Source organism: Triturus cristatus, chromosome 11 (genome assembly GCF_964204655.1).
Source record: "Triturus cristatus chromosome 11, aTriCri1.1, whole genome shotgun sequence".
NCBI classification, from domain to species: domain Eukaryota; kingdom Metazoa; phylum Chordata; class Amphibia; order Caudata; family Salamandridae; genus Triturus; species Triturus cristatus.
The window spans coordinates 854134353-854151437 of NC_140594.1; the positions used below are offsets into that span (position 1 = coordinate 854134353).

Sequence of the window (17085 nt, forward strand, 5' to 3'; positions counted from 1 at the left end):
TGTGAAGCACTTATGTTTGGTATCAATCTAAACAAATCATACACGTTTCATGAAATGCTAGTATACTGAACCCCAGGCCCAGATACGAGTTTCACTGATAAAATCCAGTTGTTTATGGAATCTTGCGTGATTCATGCCAGCTTTACGCTAGTAGGGGACTTCAACTATCTTCTTGAACTGTCCTCCAACAAGAACTCAGGGCAGTTGGTTGACCTGCTGAACAGCTTCAATTTCCACAAACTAATAGATGCTCCCACTCATACGGCAAGCCATACGCTAGATGGAATCTTCACCAATAATGCAGACCTAGTCATTGACAAGCTTCTGCCACTCCCATGGTTGTATCACAAGGCCATTTTCTTCTCAGTTACAACCGCAGGCAACAAAACAGATAGCACAAGCGTTAATAGAACAATCAAATACAGGCCCTGGAAGTATACTAAAGTGGCAGCACTGTGTGAGGCTCTATCTCAATCAGATTGCGCCACTATTAGCTTCACACACTGGCTTGATGCGGCTTGTTCTAAAGTGGTGCCCGAAAAAATGCTAAAGAGTTATAGGAAAAATCATTCGGCTCCTTGGTTCTCACCAGCACTAAAAGCAGAACATTTTAAATGCAGGCTGCAGGAGCGTACATGGAGGAGAGACTAGGGGTCGGAGGACAAAAACAAATACAAGAAATGTCTCCTGGAGTATAAACAGCTAACTAAAACAAAAAAGATTAAAGACTTCTCAGAAAAGATCAGGCTTGCTGCAAACTCCACCAGGGAACTCTTCAAAACGGTAAAAAACCTGTCTAATTGGAACAATAGCAACGTTATTGTACCGGATGTACCTTTCTGCAACAAACTGGCGGAGTTCTTTCAACATAAGGTCAACACTATCTTTCAAGTGTACTCCTTAAACTCATGTAGATCCGATCTCTCCCCTCATCAGACTGAGGCTATTACCTCAGTGACATCCTTGGTGAAGGAGCTCCTCCGCTTTTTGCGGAGTTCTCTCCTCTCACACGGGAGAGAATTATCAGCCTTACGAGCCCCATCAAATCTGGTGCCCCTTTGGACCCTTGTCCCCCCTGATTTTCAACAAAGTGGCCAGCACGGTGGTTGGACCACTTAAAGCCCAATTGAATGAGGTGTTCAGCTCTGGGCACTACCCAAGCTGTTGGAAAGAAGCTTCTATTCTTCCCCTGGTGAAGAAACCCTCCCTGGACCCAAAGCTTGTGGAAAGCTACAGGCCTATCTCTTGACTTCCCTTCCCGGCTAAACTGCTAGAAAAGGCTATGAACGAAGAAATTCTAGCATTTCTGGACATGCATCAGCTGTTAGATGCGGCCCAATATGGGTTTAGAGCTAACCATTGCACAGAATCAGCTCTGGTGGCTGCAGCAGAGGAGATAAGAATAAGAGTGGACAAATGCGGCAGAGCGGCTCTAATCCTCCTGGACCTCTCTGCCGCCTTTGACACGGTCCATCATGCTTTACTCATAAAGCGCCTGTCTGCTTTGGGTTTCAGGAAATCTGCACTAGCGCTGGTGAGGTCCTTTCTGGCAGATAGAACTCAGTGGGTGGAGATGGGAGATGCAAAATCAAATACTTTCTCACTCCCCTGTGGGGTACCGCAGGGCTCGGCACTTAGTCCCACTCTTTTTAATGTGTATGTGACCCCCCTGGTACAGTTGATCCTCAGTTTAGGTCTGACGGTACTGTCATATGCCGATGATACACAGATAGTGGTATCCATCTCATCTCAGGTTGAGAAAGACGCTGACATTTTTTGCAGCTGTATGATGGCTGTGGCGAGTTGGATGCGGACCAACTGCCTTAAATTAAACTCGGACAAAACGGAGGTACTACTGTTTGGGAGAGAGACCTCCTTCTGGAATGCGTCCTGGTGGCCGGCAGAGTTGGGCAACCTTCCAAAGCCCGTGCAGAAGGCAAAAAACCTGGGAGTCTTCTTTGACACGAAACTGTGTTTTTCTGCTCAAATTAATGCAGTAATGTCGGTAGGTTTTTTCATGCTGCGTGTACTCCAAACAGTCCTCTCGTACATTCCCTCTGACCTGCAAAAAATGGTGGTGATGGCCCTCATCACATCCAAAATAGACTATTGCAACTCCCTTTATCTAGGGGCTTCCAAATATCTGCTAAAAAAATTGCACTCTCTTCAGAATGCTGTAGCAAGGACACTTCTGAAAATTCCTAAAGTCAAACCTGTATTCCATTTATTGCATGATCTACACTGGCTGCTTGTGGAGAAGAGGGTGTCTTTCCAGGAACTGTGCCTTATGCACAAGGCGCTTTACAAGACTGGCCCTTCGTATTTTCAAGAACGGTTCACATGGTACGTGCTCAGCAGGAGACTTAGATCTAGCTCTTCTTTTATGGTTACGGTCCCAAGAGTCAAACGAGCCAACTGGGGTGGCAGAATGCTAGCCTATCAGGGGGGGAAACTATGGAACTCTCTCACCATGGCTCTCCGCGCACAGCCGGTGCTGCAGGTTTTTAGGATGCAGCTGAAGACTTGGCTGTTTCAACAGTAAATCAGGGAGGTCACCTGGTTCTTTCTTCTCCCCCCCCACACCTATGACTCCCTCTTTCCGGCATGAAACTTTTTTGCGCTAAGACACCTCCAGGTAATGCGTGCTTTATAAAATCATCTCATTCATTCATACGGCAGGGTCCAAACTGGGGTGGCGTGGTGAGCAAAGGAATGTTGTATCAAACCCAGATCTTTGTGACTGGGGGTGAATGTTTGCATTGTTCAGCATTCTGTCCATCACTTGTTCGTTTTGCTTTTGCCTCCGTAAGTGGGAAGGGTATGCCCAGACACGGGCCCTGTGCTCACTGCGTCACTGGATCTAAGCTAGCCTGGCTGATGAGGGGTGGTGCCCCGAATCCTATCCCAGGATACTTGTTACTGGTCGAGGGAGGGCCTGGCTTGGCAGTTCGGGCTGGACTGTTCCCACGGGGAACAGGGTCAAGACTGATTTGCATATGGGTGAGTCTAAACTGGGGTGGCGTGGTGAGCAAAGGAACAATGGATTAAACCCAGATATTTGTGACTCTGGGTGAATGTTTGCATTCTTAAGCATTCCGTCCATCAATTGTTCCTTTTGCTTTTGTAGACCTACTAGTAGCATTTCCTTTACAGGGCCCTTGTACATGTAGAACCATATACTAGGGACTTATAAGTTAATTAAATGTGCCAAACAGGTGCAGACCAATTGTACCATGTTCTAGGGAAAGAGCACAAGCCCTTTAGCACTGTTTAGCAGTGGTAAACCGCACAAACTCCTACTAGCAACAAAAACTAATTGAGACGACAGGATGGTGAAGGCAAAACATGTTTGGGGGTGACCCTGAAGAGAGAACCAAGTCTAACAGATAATTATTATCAAATTGCAAAAACCAATATTGAGCAACCCCCTTATAGATTTAAACAGTTGATTACTTGTTTAACCACCTTTAGTTTTGTAGATAGCTTTTTTCCAGTTCATATATTTTCATAAAGGCAAACCATCACTGTTCCATGTTAGTTGGAATGCAATCTATCCAAAGTTTGGCTATACATATACGTACCACAGTGACAGCAATTAAGCAGATGCTCTGTAAATCGTCGGGGAATCGATAACAACACAAAACATAATAGATTTGTAATTTCAACTCTACCGGTAATTTGATTTAATATGTGCCAAAATGTAATTAGCGATTGTCAATTTGAGAACACATTTATATTGTTATTCATTTTCATTCTGCATCTGGGACAGCAAGAAGAATTTCGATGTTTTAAGTGATACAATTTTAGAGGCGTATAATACAATTTTTGTGTTAATTTACAATTGTGGATTCTCTAGTTGGTTGTCTGGAATACTTGGATAGTCCATTTAGCTGCAAATTGTTATAATCCATCTTTGCAAGTTTCAAAAAAGCATTATAAATTGCACTAATAATAACTAGTTTAGGTTATCTTTCTTCTGAGAATATGAAGAACCACATTTTCATTGAGATCAACAACCTGAAGAGCGATAGTCATTAAAAAGACTGAATTTGCAGAAAGTAGAAAAAACATGGCAAACCAAATTCAATCTGTAGAGTTATGATGATTTCAAAGTTTCTTCATTGTATAGTGTTCCAGTGGTACATATCTCCTGACTTACCCAGATTTAATAGGGCTGATCTTGAAATACAACTTAGAAGAGAAGTTTGGTGCTATAAATATGTATTGCGGGGGTGTAAGTTATGGTTAGCTCAGGTAACTATAACTGCTGAATTTCTATGCTTTTGAATGTGTAAAATCTGAAGCTAACTATAACGTCCCCCTAACCTTTGGCTTTTTCAGCTAATTTCTAAGGTTTTTAAATTCTATATCCTAATAATACTGTCCCTGTCACCTTTATTTTTTTCAGTGAACGTCTACGATTTTTTAATGCTATTTCCTAATGATAACGTCCCTGTAACCTTTGTTTTCTTTAATGAATTTCACTGCTTTTTTTAATTTCAATTGTATTACAATTTGACCCATGGGTTCAGTTTACTAATTTACATTTTCACAAGTTTATAAATACATTTTATTCACACATTCATACTTAATATAGGTTTTTAAACTAAAATTAGAAAAATTAAGATAAGGTAACTTATGTAGTCTTTATATTAATGCAATGCACCAAGTCTTTCTTTTTTTTAAAATTCATTTTATGAACTTGCGGATCTTTTCCCAACCAAAAGCACACATTCAATACTAAACACCAACACATTTAATACACACATATCCTAGCACAATTTAAATAGTTATCTTACTGCCTGTGGATGTGAGTGGCTGTGTGGGTCTGTGAGTGACTGTGTTGATCTGTGAGTGAGTGTGTGAGTGGCTGTACAGGTGTGTGAATGTGTGTGTGAGTGGTTGTCTGGATGTGTAAGTGGATGTGTGAGTGGCAGTATGGGTGTGTGAGTGGTTGTGTTGGACTGTAAGTGGGTGTGAGTGTGTGTGTGAGTGGTTTTATGGGTCTGTGAGAGGGTGTGTGAGTGGCTGTATGATGTGTGAGTGGGTGTGTGAGTGGGTCTGTGGGTGGGTGGGTGGGTGTGTGAGTGGCTGTGTGGGTCTGTGAGTGGGTGTGTGAGCAGCTGTATGGGTGTGTAAGCGGTTGTAGGGGTGTGTAAGTTGGGGTGTGATTATGTGTGTGGGTCTGTGAGTGGGCGTATGTGTTTGTTTATTTGGGGTCTGGATCTGTGGACCACCAGGCAGCATACAGGGGGTCCCATAGAGCACCACGGGGGATTTGCAGACCCCCATGCACTCAAAACAAACCATTTTTAGACACTTTCTTGCTTGTCCCTCACAGACCCCTCCATCCGTCCCAGGGGGTCAGGGTTACTCTACTCTGTCCCCTTCTATCACTTTTAAATGGTATTTTTCCCCTGGAAACAGTGTCCCAATGCACAGAACAGCGGCTACAACTTTCCTCTCTGGTTGCGACTAGCCAATCACAGCACTGCTGCTGGCGCTTGGATCTGTAGATCCACCGCTGTGGATTCAAGGTTGATCTGTGTCTCTAGATATACATAATTCTTTTTACTCTAATAACTAGGCCTGGGCGAAAATTTCGTTCTGTTCGCGGAAATTGCGATAATTTGACATTTTCGCGTTCCGCGGAGAGCGCGAAAATGTCAAAAATTCCGGTTTCCGCAGCTTGGCGATAATTTGTTGCTTGCTCGCGCTGTAAAATAATACATTCTCGCGCGCGCGCGATCGCCTTACCTGAATCCCTGCGTTCGCCGACAAGTTTTCTTGATCCGGTCGCGTTCTCCATGAGATGTTGTATTGTTTTTAGCCATTTGCGCTGTCTCGCGACAGTTCGCGCCCGCAGTGACGTCATGCGTCGCGCGATCACGTCTTTCTTCTCGCGATCATGCACCGCGAGAAAACTCAAAACAAGATGGCCGCGCCCGCAAGCAACCACATGGGTAAATTGGCGACCCGCAACCATGCAGAAAATCTCGCGAACATGCCGGAAAAAAACTTCCGCATCTTCGCGATATTTCCGCTTGTTTGCGATAATTTTAAACATTTTCGCGATAATTTGCGAAAGTTAATTTCGCAAATTCCGCCCACCCCTACTAATAACTCCAAAACTACTGAACAGATTTACACCAAATTACAAAAAGCACTCTTTCTGGATCAAGATCAAGTTTTTTTGCCAAATTTTGTGTATTTCCGTTCAGCGGTTCGGGCTATAGTCGTGTATAAAATCCCAATGGGAAATTCCATGGGGAAAATGCATTTTTGGAGTCCCCTTTTTCTCGGCCCCCACTTGACCACCCAAAAACATTACCAGAAAGCAGTTGAAGTGACTGGCAAACTAGTTTTGAAAATGTAGTGAAGATTCTTCAAACTGCCAGTGACCGTCAGTAGGCAATATATTTATATTTTTCAATATTCAGAACTACCATCAATCATAACCTTAGCCCTGAGATTAACTTCAAATGCTTGAATCCATTTTATGAATTGTCCACCAATGCCAATAAAATACCATAGATACTGCCACAAAACCCTATCAAGTGCTTTTTCAGCATCAAGTAAAGTTTTTCCTAAATGTTTATGTTGATTCCTTGTGGCATCGAACAGAGGGCGGTTAAAAGGTTTCTGTACTTGCAGAGGGACTGAAGTGGTCTCTGTATTTTAGGATGCTTCAGAGGTCACATAAATCTTTGAAAAGATGGCCTTTCAAAAAGAAGGAGGAAGCTCAGCAGGGAATTCATAGGATGATGCGGAGTACATTAGATCAGATACTATAACATGAATGCTATTGACACCTTTTCCTTGTCCCATTCAGGGTGTTTGGCTAGGGTGCTTCAGCAAATATCCAACCAACCAAAGGAAAAGCCCATTGTAAGTGAAAACAAAAGAACCTCCACTGACAACCAGTCTACTTACCTTTTATGATTTTCTTTGGGTATTTTAGACTTGGATTAAAATCTTGCCAGTTCATCAGTCTTCCAGAGACTTTCCTGATATCTTATGTGTTTCTATTCCCTTTGTAAGAAACCTTTACTAACCATCTGCATGGACTCTGATAACAAATAAATTGTTATAATGAAGCTACTTATATTTCATTTTTTTTTCTATTACTTCCATGTACACCTATCCTCTGAAGTAGGTTCCATGGGGGGCGTTGCTTGCAGCCGCGGAAGATGGGTGCTTACTGACCGCGCTGCGTTAGTGGTCGGCGTTTAAGCCCATAAATCCGTCATCATCCGTTACCTGGCAGGTCATCCAGAGACACTGGCGTGGACCGGAATGCAGTGGCGACCGAGCGTCATGTGAATTGCCCGTGCTGCAGTGCTGTATGCGGCGCAACGGAGTGGAGAAGTCGGCGGCCACGAGGAGACAAAATGGGGACCGTCCGAGACCTGTGAGTGGAGGCCCTTGATCTCCCCGGAGCCCTTTGCAATCTACAGGCGGAAGCCGGCTGACCCCCGAGAAGGTGCTGGTGCTGCAGCCTAGAGGTTGCGAGCTCCGGTGGTGTGCACTGGAGTGAGTTGGGTCCGGCTGTCGCGCTGCTCCAGAGTCTGTGGCAGTTCGGAGGGGAAGCGGCCGGGAGAGACGGCGTGTCCCTCACCCCCCAGCTGGGATAGCTGCTGGCATAGTTATTGCGATCGGATACGCTCCGAAAGCTGAATCCGGCCAGCATTGGGCCCTCGCAGCCCCTGGGAGCCTACGTGAGATTGAAACTGAGTGAATCTCCCCCCTGCTCAGCTGAGGACAGGACAGGGTGGCAAACGAAGTTTCGGCAGTGCCAGGGGGCCACCTGGGTCATTGGTTCTCTGGCGTCCTACTGAGGTCGGTTGCACAAGCCTCCCTGTGCGTGCGTGGAGCAGCGTGTTATTGACTGAGGGGCTGCAGTGGACTAGTGAGGCTGAGGCCTGTGAGGTTTGGACAGCGTCTCCGGCCCCCTGCTTCCCTGCTGTTTGGCCAACTCAGCGGGGCCACAGAGGAGTGGCCGACCCATTAACCAGCACTACTGGGAGCTTCCGTGGAGCCAGTATGACAAGGCCTGCTTGTGGGAACCCCGCTCCTTCACTGTCCTTGCGTGGGGGCTGGTGCTTGGCACCTCGAACTAGGTGTGAGGGATGGAACGCCATGTCTCACAGTGTGATCTTGTTCCCGTAGCTCCTGGTGTTGGCAGGGGCTTGGAAGTACCCGGGACAGCCGTGCTGAAAGGCTTAACTGCGCTGTGAGTGTCTGGACCGCCTCCGTGGTCTTCTCGGTTACTAGAGTGTAGCCGTAAGAAGATCTGGATGACAGCGGCCCAGACCCCTCACTGAAGGACATTATGAGGGCCATCAGAGACTTTCGGGGCACTCTGGAGCCCAAACTTGACTCTGTCACTGAAGAAGTGAACCTTCTGCGCGCAGACTTCTGGAAAATGTCTGAGAAGGTTTCCACAGCAGAGGCAGGTATTGGGAGCCTACAATCCAAAACCAAACGCTTGGAAGAACAAGTCGCTACCCTCACGAAAAATCAGGCAGACATTTATGCCCGGCTGGAGAACCAGGAAGGAAGATACCAGCGTAACAACATCCGCTTGGTTGGAGTACCTGATGGGATGGAAGGACCATCTATGGACTGCTTCATCGAGGACTTGATTCTCAACCATCTGAAGCCCAAACGCCTATCCAAATTCTTCTCTGTCGAATGGGCTCATAGGGCTCTGGGGGGCAAGCCCAAACCTGATGCTCCCCCCCTACAATCATTGCCTGTATCCTGAACTTTAGAGATGGGGATGCGATCCGGCAGGCGGCACAAACAAATGGTGATCTTCAGATGGACAATGCAACCGTCTGTTTTTTTCCCGACTTTACGCTCCATGTTCAGCGGCAGCGCCGTTCTTTCGATGGAGTGAAGAGGGCCCTCAGAGATCAAGGTATCTAGTACATGATGCTCTTCCCGGCCAGACTCAAGATCTTGGATGACAGGAAGGCCTACTTCTTCGACACGCCAACGGATGCAAGTGATTGGCTGGAGGGATGATGTACCGTCAGTCCTAGTGGAAGACAGCAGCGCCCCAGATCAAGTCAGAACAGTGAGGGGATCGAGCTTGAGGATGGGCGGTCACCTGGCAGCCAGCGGCTACTTAAGTGATTCTGGGACTATACATACATTGTTGAGCTGATGGCCCTCCGGTGAACACCTTTGGGGGTTCTGGCGCTCAGGGTGTGGGACAGGATAAAGTGCCACTTTCCAGCTGGGGGGGCCTGAACCCCTCATCTGACTTGGCCGTAACACAGCTTATACATTTTGGTTGTTATTGAATTTAAATGTGTAGCTGAATTGGCCGTATGGCCTTCCTGTGGGAATGTCATTTAAATGTCCATTGTGTTGGCGTGCAACTTCGTCAGCAGCTATATACTTCTTTGCGCTGGCTGTGAGACCACGGCTCCTCATAAATGTTTTTTCTAGAACTGTTGGGGCGACAGGCACTCTGCACGTTTGGGCGGTGGGAGGTTGGGAACTCACCTACCAGGGCTGCAGGGAGGGGGGTGCTGGGTCTATTGCTTTTTGGGTTTAGGAGGGAGGGGATGTTTGCTCAAGACCTTGTTATCCATCAATTGTTGGAGATTTTCCCTGAAGATCCAGTAGGGGCGAGGGACTCCTTGACGACTTGGGACCTATTTGTGGCAATGGGTGATTCAGCTAGACTACAGGTTTGGACCTGGAATGTGAATGGACTTGGCAATAAAATTAAACGCACACTAGTTTTACAGCATCTAAAGAGGCACTCCCCTGATGTAGTTATGATCCAGGAATCGCACCTATGGGAAAATAAATGTAAGGCCCTAGGTCGCCTTGGTTATAAAATGGTGGCCCATTCGGGGTTCTCATCCGGGGCAGGGGGGTGGGGATCCTGGTGCGCAACACCCTACCCCTGGTCATTACAGGCACATGGTTGGACGATGCAGGTTGTTTCTCAGCAGCAGTAGGCCGCTGGGATGGCCGTTTGTTGGTATTCTGTTCTTGCTATATACCCCCTGGACTCCACTCCATATTCCTTCCGCAGCTAAGTTCCTTCTTGATGGACCTCTCCTCAGGTGTTCTCCTTATTGGTGGAGACAGGAACGCAGTCATGAACCCGGAACTAGACCGGTCCAATTCTCCGGCGGGCCGGCAGGGCGAGCGCGGCCTGGTGGACTTCTTCACTGCCCTGGGTCTGTGTGACCTATGGCGGGCACACAACCCCTCCCTCAGGCACTACACGTTCTATTCGGCACAACATGGGTCCTTCTCTAGGATGGACAATTTCCTTACCCGGGGGATCTCCGACCATTCCCCCATCTGTGTTACTATCAGAGGCCCGGTGGTTAACAGAGCAACATTTCCGAGGATAGATCCTTGGCGCCTCTGAGACCCAGCCATCGGAGACAAGCTTTTGCGAGGGTTCTAGGCTCTATTTCAAAGAAAATCAAGGTTCTGTGGAGTCTCAAATTACAATGTGGGAGACCTACAAGACAGTGTTAAGGGGCCTGGCGCAGGCACTAATTGGTGCGCAGAAAAAAAAGGAATCCCTGCAGATCCCGCAGCTAGAACGTGAGGTTGGCACAGCTCAAGGGGGAGAGTGCAATGGCCTCATCTGTGGATTTACGCCATAGACTGACGCTGAAGCAGAAAGACCTTAGGGCCCTGGCAGAGGACGAGGTGCGGGTGAATGCTTTGGCCATGCAGCACTGTAATTATGATGTGGGCAACAAGGCCTTGAAACTACTGGCATGGCTGGAACGTCGTGACAGAGATCGATCGTGGGTGTCTGAAGTGAGGGACAAATCTGGGTCTCTTCATTTGACTCGAACAGAAATTGCAGAGACCTTCGCGGCACATTTTGAGAGGGTGTACTCTCCAGTGTGCACTAGGACGGAGTCTGATTGCACGGATTTCTTGCTCTACCCATATTATCCTCAGAGGCGTATAAATGGCACGAACTAGATCTCACGGAGGAGGAGCTTGGTGAGGTTCTCGGCTCTCTCCAATCAGGGAAAGCAGCAGGGCCCAATGAACTCCCAATAGAGATTTATCAAAGACAGGCCTCAATTGTAATAGCTCCGCTCCTTCGGATGTTGACCGAGGCACTCAAAACCAGGAGGTTCCCCCCTGACCAGAGGGAGGCAATGATTGTGGTGAATCACAAGGCGGGAAAGCCGCCTAACCAGTGCAGCTCGTACCACCCAATTTCTCTCATCAACGAAGAAGCCAAGGTCCTTGCAAAATTCCTGGCGGATAGACTGGTTTCCGTCATAGCGGAGCTTGTCCACGTTGACAAGTCCGAGTTTATGCTCCGCAGAAGCACCCGTCATAACCTAAGATGAATATATGGTGTGCTATACATGACCGAGGACATTGGGAGCTCGCAGACAGCATTAATGGCGCTGGACGCCTCAACGGCCTTCGACAGCATTGAATGGCCCTATTTGTTTATGGTCCTCCCGAATCTGGGCTTTCATCCGACCTTCTGTAGCTGGGTTCGCTTACTGTATGATCTGCCCTGAGCTTTTCCATTGCGTAGAGGTACCAGACAGGACTGCCCCCTGTCCCTTCTCCTTTTCGCCCTCGCGTTGGAACCGCTGGTACACTGGATTCGGAGAGATCCCATGATCTGGGGCATAGCGGCGACAGGGAGTGGGAGGAGCATATCTCCCTCTACACCAACGATATTGTGCTGTACCTAGCGAGGCCTTACCACTCGATCGCCCGTGTGTTACATATCTTTGAATTGTTCGGGAGCTACTTCGGCTATACTATCAATTGGTCCAAGTCGGTGATTTTTCTACTGTCGGGTCCCGCCCCCAGGGTTCCATCTTCATGTTCGGCTCCGGTGGTGGTCGGCAGCTTTAAATACCTGGGCGTCTACATCACAAGGGACAAGCAGGCGTTTCTGGATAGAAATCTCGTGCCCCAGCTGAATCGTATGGGGGCTGACATGGGTCATTGGTGCACTCTTCCTCTATCCCTCATGGGACGGGCAGCATTATTCAAAATGCGGACTCTGCCGCGGCTCCTGTACATTTTACAAAACACACCATACCCTGTTCCTCTGGGCGTGTTTAAACGCATAGCACAGGCAGTTAGAACCTTGTTGTGGGAGGGCGGGTCTCCAAGAATTGCTCTACACAAGCTGCAAAAGGGTGTACATGATGGTGGTTTGGCATTCCCGGATGTCAAGTTATACTACTGGGCCTCACAGCTTCAGGTGGTGAATGACTGGGTGTACGTAGATACGATGAATCAGCCTACAGGGTAGACGGGATGGTTATGCCGAATGGGAGCTGCAAACCTCTCCTATATGCATGGAAGTCCTGGGTGGAGTGGCCCGACCACACCAAGGTGGTGCTGCAATGCTGTAGGTAGGCTAATAAGCTCCTCGGATGGGCACTGAAACTAACCGGCAGGACCCCATTGTGGTTGGGGGATCAACTGCGAGATGTGGCAGCTTTAACCGGCTTCAAGGGGTGGAAACTGATCGGGATTGATTATTTGGGGGATGTCTGGAAAGGAGATTCCCCCGATCTTTTGAGTATCTACAGAAGGAATATGACCTCCACCAGTCGCAGCAGTACCACTAACTTCGCCTCTTGCATACCCTATGTGCGCATATACATAGTGGCACGTCTATCCCTGAATACTCCCCCCTGGAGGACAGGTTGTTGCTGGACCCCATTATAGAGAAACCAACCTCTACTATCTATTGCAAACTTATCAATAATGTACCTGACCCAATAATCGCTCACAGAGAAGCTTGGGCCAAGGACCTTGGTAGTATAGATGGTGAGGATTGGCTGGATGCGTTGCAGAGCCCTAGGGAAATCGCAATCCATTCCCGATTCAGACTAGTCCAGTTAAAGATCCTACACCGCACCCACTATCCCCGCACACACCTCTATACCTGGGGCAAGGTTCAGTCAGCGCTATGTGTCAGGGGATGCCAACAGGAGGGCACCTTCTTCCACGCCCTATGGGAATGTCCAGAGATCAGTCAGTACTGGAGGAGGGTCACTGATACTATGTCGTAGGTGGTGGGAGAGGCGGTCCCGATGGATCTGAGGTGGCTCCTACTGATGATAAAAGGCGACACTGCTTGGACTATGTATACGGAAATGTGGCTGGTCCTGGCTGTGGGAAATGTGAAATGCAATATTGCTAGGGGATGGTGGACTGGAAGCGAGATCTCGACTGGTGCCAAAGGACCAAAGAAAGTGTGTACAAAAGCAGGGGGTGTGCTAAAAAATGGAAGAAAGTGTGGGTGCCCTGGCAGAAGTACAGAGAATCTGTGGAAGGCGTGTAGAAGCTGGGGGTGGGGGGGGGGGTTCTGATTGTCTATCTTGTTCCCTCATGATTGATTTGCTGCTGATTTATATGATATCTCCAATGATGGCCGTCTGGCATTACTGTGTACTGTATGATCTGATGAGCACTATTAATAAAAAAAGATTTAAAAAAACAAAGAAGTAGGTTCCATGTAACACACCAAATTATGAGAACCATGTCTTATCAGCTCAGTCCACCAACTGAGAAAATCCACTTGTCACTGCAGAGATACTTCTAAGGAGGGAACACTGACATTACATGTGTTCAATGCATTCCACAAAAAGGGTTATGCATCGTTACACAACTGAGAAACAAAGCACCAAGAGCACACTAAGACGCAACACATCACTCTTTCCTCAAAAACTGTGGCCATCAATCAGCCATACATTCAAAACTTAAGACACAACACACCTTTCTACATCAGCAAAATGAACCATGGAATTGAACCTCAAAAAACAATTAATGGTCATTGCCTCAAACGTGTATTTGTTCCGCAGCTTCCTCTCTCCATTTCAGAAGTTTTACTTAGGTTGTTCTCCTTCTCGTATATATATGAGGATGTGATAAAAGAATCATTACTTATTTCATCTTGCTGCATCTGCTTAAAATACCTTTTAGGGGCTTACAGACTCTATTGAGAGTGACAAACTGTATGGTGATGTCGGGTGCTTAATTCATAGAATGTCCTAACTAGAACCGTGCATCAAAACTATCACCATCACTCCTGTGTGTTTTTAAGATACTTTAATTCCTCTGGATTCTTGGTGGGAGAAATTCAACACAACCTTTGATTTAACTAATTTGGGGACATCACAGTAATTAGTGGGTTGTGTCCATGAAGGTTGGTCACACATACTAAAGTAGATTTATATTCAGTCCCGCTATGTGGCAGGTAAACACATCATTGGTTGAACAAAATCAATAGTTTATAGCACTTCAGGCCAATGTGGATGGTGTGGGTGATGATGTTTCTCAAGCCCAGATGGGGTTCATGTTGGTTGGTAACCAGCTTTGAGGCTGTTCTTTGTGTATTGTCTAGCAATATTACATTTGGCAACTATGTCATACGTTGTCAGGGCTGTATTTGCCTCCTGATGACCTATTCTGCACAGTGCATGCTTAGCCAAAATAACATTTTATTTGGCCTCTTGAGCTTTTGGATTGTCACAGATGAGAATATTGCAGAACGTAACCTTTCATCAATAGCCATAAATTCTGCACATGCTTTGTCATGAGAATGTACTGACTTGGTGGAGGAGGGCTGAATCTGAATCTGAATGGTGTAATAAGAAGGGGGTCTAAATTAGTTAGGTTTCAATTGACATGAAGCTACATTCTGCAACTATTTATTTAGCTGTACCGCTATTGAATGTGTTTGCTTTTCAAAACCATAGGGATTGTATTTATTATGATACTTAAGAAATGGATGGTTCTTTTATTTGGGAACTATGGGTGACCTTTATCATTTTGTTAATTATGTAATCTTTATTGATTAAAAAAAACATGTGTGGCAAAATCCTGTCACAAGTATTCAGCACTAATGTAGTCCTTCAATGACAGTGTGGAGAGTGGCAAGACATTCATAGCACTGTAAAAAGGGGCACAACAGAGATATGAGTAGACGAAGAAAGGGAACATCCTTTAGGAAAGAGTCCTCTGTTCAGCTATACCATGAATTGACCTCTCAACACACAAATAAAAACCTTCCCAAAGCTGTAAGAAAAAATCTAAACGTTATTTCAAGAAGCTCCATAATGTCCCTACTTCGGAAACACAAATATACTTATATGTACTCCATGCTAGTTAAGCTTTCCTCTATGACTACACAGGCATACTGTTCATCGTAATCCATTGATCTCATCTCTAATGATGAGTCATCCTCATGAAGCCAATGGCTTCCTACCCTGAGTGACTCCCCCCCGTAACCCCTCAGTCACAGATTTGTTCCACAACTCAAGTAAGACTCAAACATATGGTTATCAACACCACAGGTTTTGTTGTAGCTAGAGACAACATATCAGTTATATCGCTTTTCATTTTAGGCATATTTTTGGATTTCAACATTTTGATGATATTGTTAAAGATTGACTTACCAATTAACTTTTTCCTTACTTAGCAACCCTTGCTCTTCAAATTCAACTGATAAAAGCAAGATGGATATTGTTCTAAACATACCACTATTCAGATTGGCACAATTGATCAAGTGTATACAATCAAACTGCCTAGGGCCAGATAATCTGCCCAAAAATCCACCCCACAACATATACGCTGAGGTAGTGTTCCTGGGTATAGAGCCTGTCACAACAAGTTGGGAATATGTTTGCTCCTAGTTATACATTCTTGCACAATAAGGTGGGGCTCCTGGGTCTAGCTTCTATCACAACAAGATGATAATAGTTGCTCCCGAGTATAGTTGCTCCTCTCACAACAATGTCGAGATAGTCAACCCTAGGGAAAAACCTAATCTCCTTTCCAGTCATGTAGATACTAAACATTTTCACTAACAGACTACAACAGTCGACTCCTTATTTCTATTCATGCCAATTGAAACAAACTTGCATCCACACTCACATTCTACCTTTCTCCCTATCATTCTCCCTACTCTTTTATGCACCCCCACACACCCATATTCATTCTCTTCTCACCCTCTTATCCAAGTTAACTACTCTAATCTCTAATCTTTCTCCCATTTACTCATTACAACGCTGCCACTTACTCCCTCCTTTTCCATTCTACCTCCATTCTTTACCACACCCTAATCGACCTGCTATGCTTTCCCACCCTCTTTCCTCATCAATTTGTTCCCAACTATAGCAAACTAAACAATTTTTTTATTATTAATTTTATTGGATTTTCTCTGGGAGAGTCAGAGCAAGTGTTTACATTAAATCTTCATTGTTGCCATACGTTTAACATCATCGCACAAATAAACCATATAGGATGCGAAAACATATGGTAATCCACAATTATAGTAGATGAATGAGCACAATTAAAAAAAAATAGCATTTTTTAGTTGGAAATTGAGTTAGGTCTGTAAACTTCCAGTTATAATAACGACAGGCCATGATAACCCCCTAAAGCAAATGTAAATGAGACAAGATCCTTTCCGCCTTTTTAACTGACCAGGATCCCCTGGCCTTAGCGACTACCATTTCGCCTTCATAAATTTGACAAAGCAGGGCCCAAACTTCCAGGGTCAATCCATGCCCGGATGATACATAAGCGTGCACAAACCATTATGATTGAAAACAGAAGGCTGAGGCTGAAGTCCAACCCTGTCTTATGACCCAATAATATTTATTTACTATTCAAGCATATTTCGAACCCAAGCTGTGCCAATACAAGTCGGAGCATGCTGTCCCAGAATTCTTTAAGCTCGGGCCCTCAACGAACATATGGACTAAATCTGCCGCCAAAAGGCGGCACTCAGGGCAATATGACCACTCCGAGATTCCAGGCAGTGCCCATTTAGAAATGCACCCCGGCGTATAACAAAGCATACAGACTGTCCTAAACTGCTGTAGCTTAAGGCTGACAGAGATTGATGACTGATATAATGTTGCGAGAGCGTCCTGTATTTCAGTAGCCATGACTACCGTTGCGAGACGCTGGCTCCACCTTAATGCCAGCTGCGCACTATCATCTGGGGCATAACACATAAGCCCATGGTACATGGTGCTCATCTTTGTGTAGCCTGTCTCCCTTGATGGTTGATAAAAATATGTAAGAATC

The 17085-nt window shown here is 46.0% G+C and overlaps 1 protein-coding gene across 2 annotated transcripts in view; it reads right to left on the bottom strand.

Moving 5' to 3' along the window:
* LOC146785536 (unconventional myosin-VIIb-like) overlaps positions 1 to 17085 on the bottom strand; it is a 961158-nt gene that overhangs the window by 239996 nt on the left and 704077 nt on the right. The gene's annotated exons all lie outside the window — the stretch shown is intronic.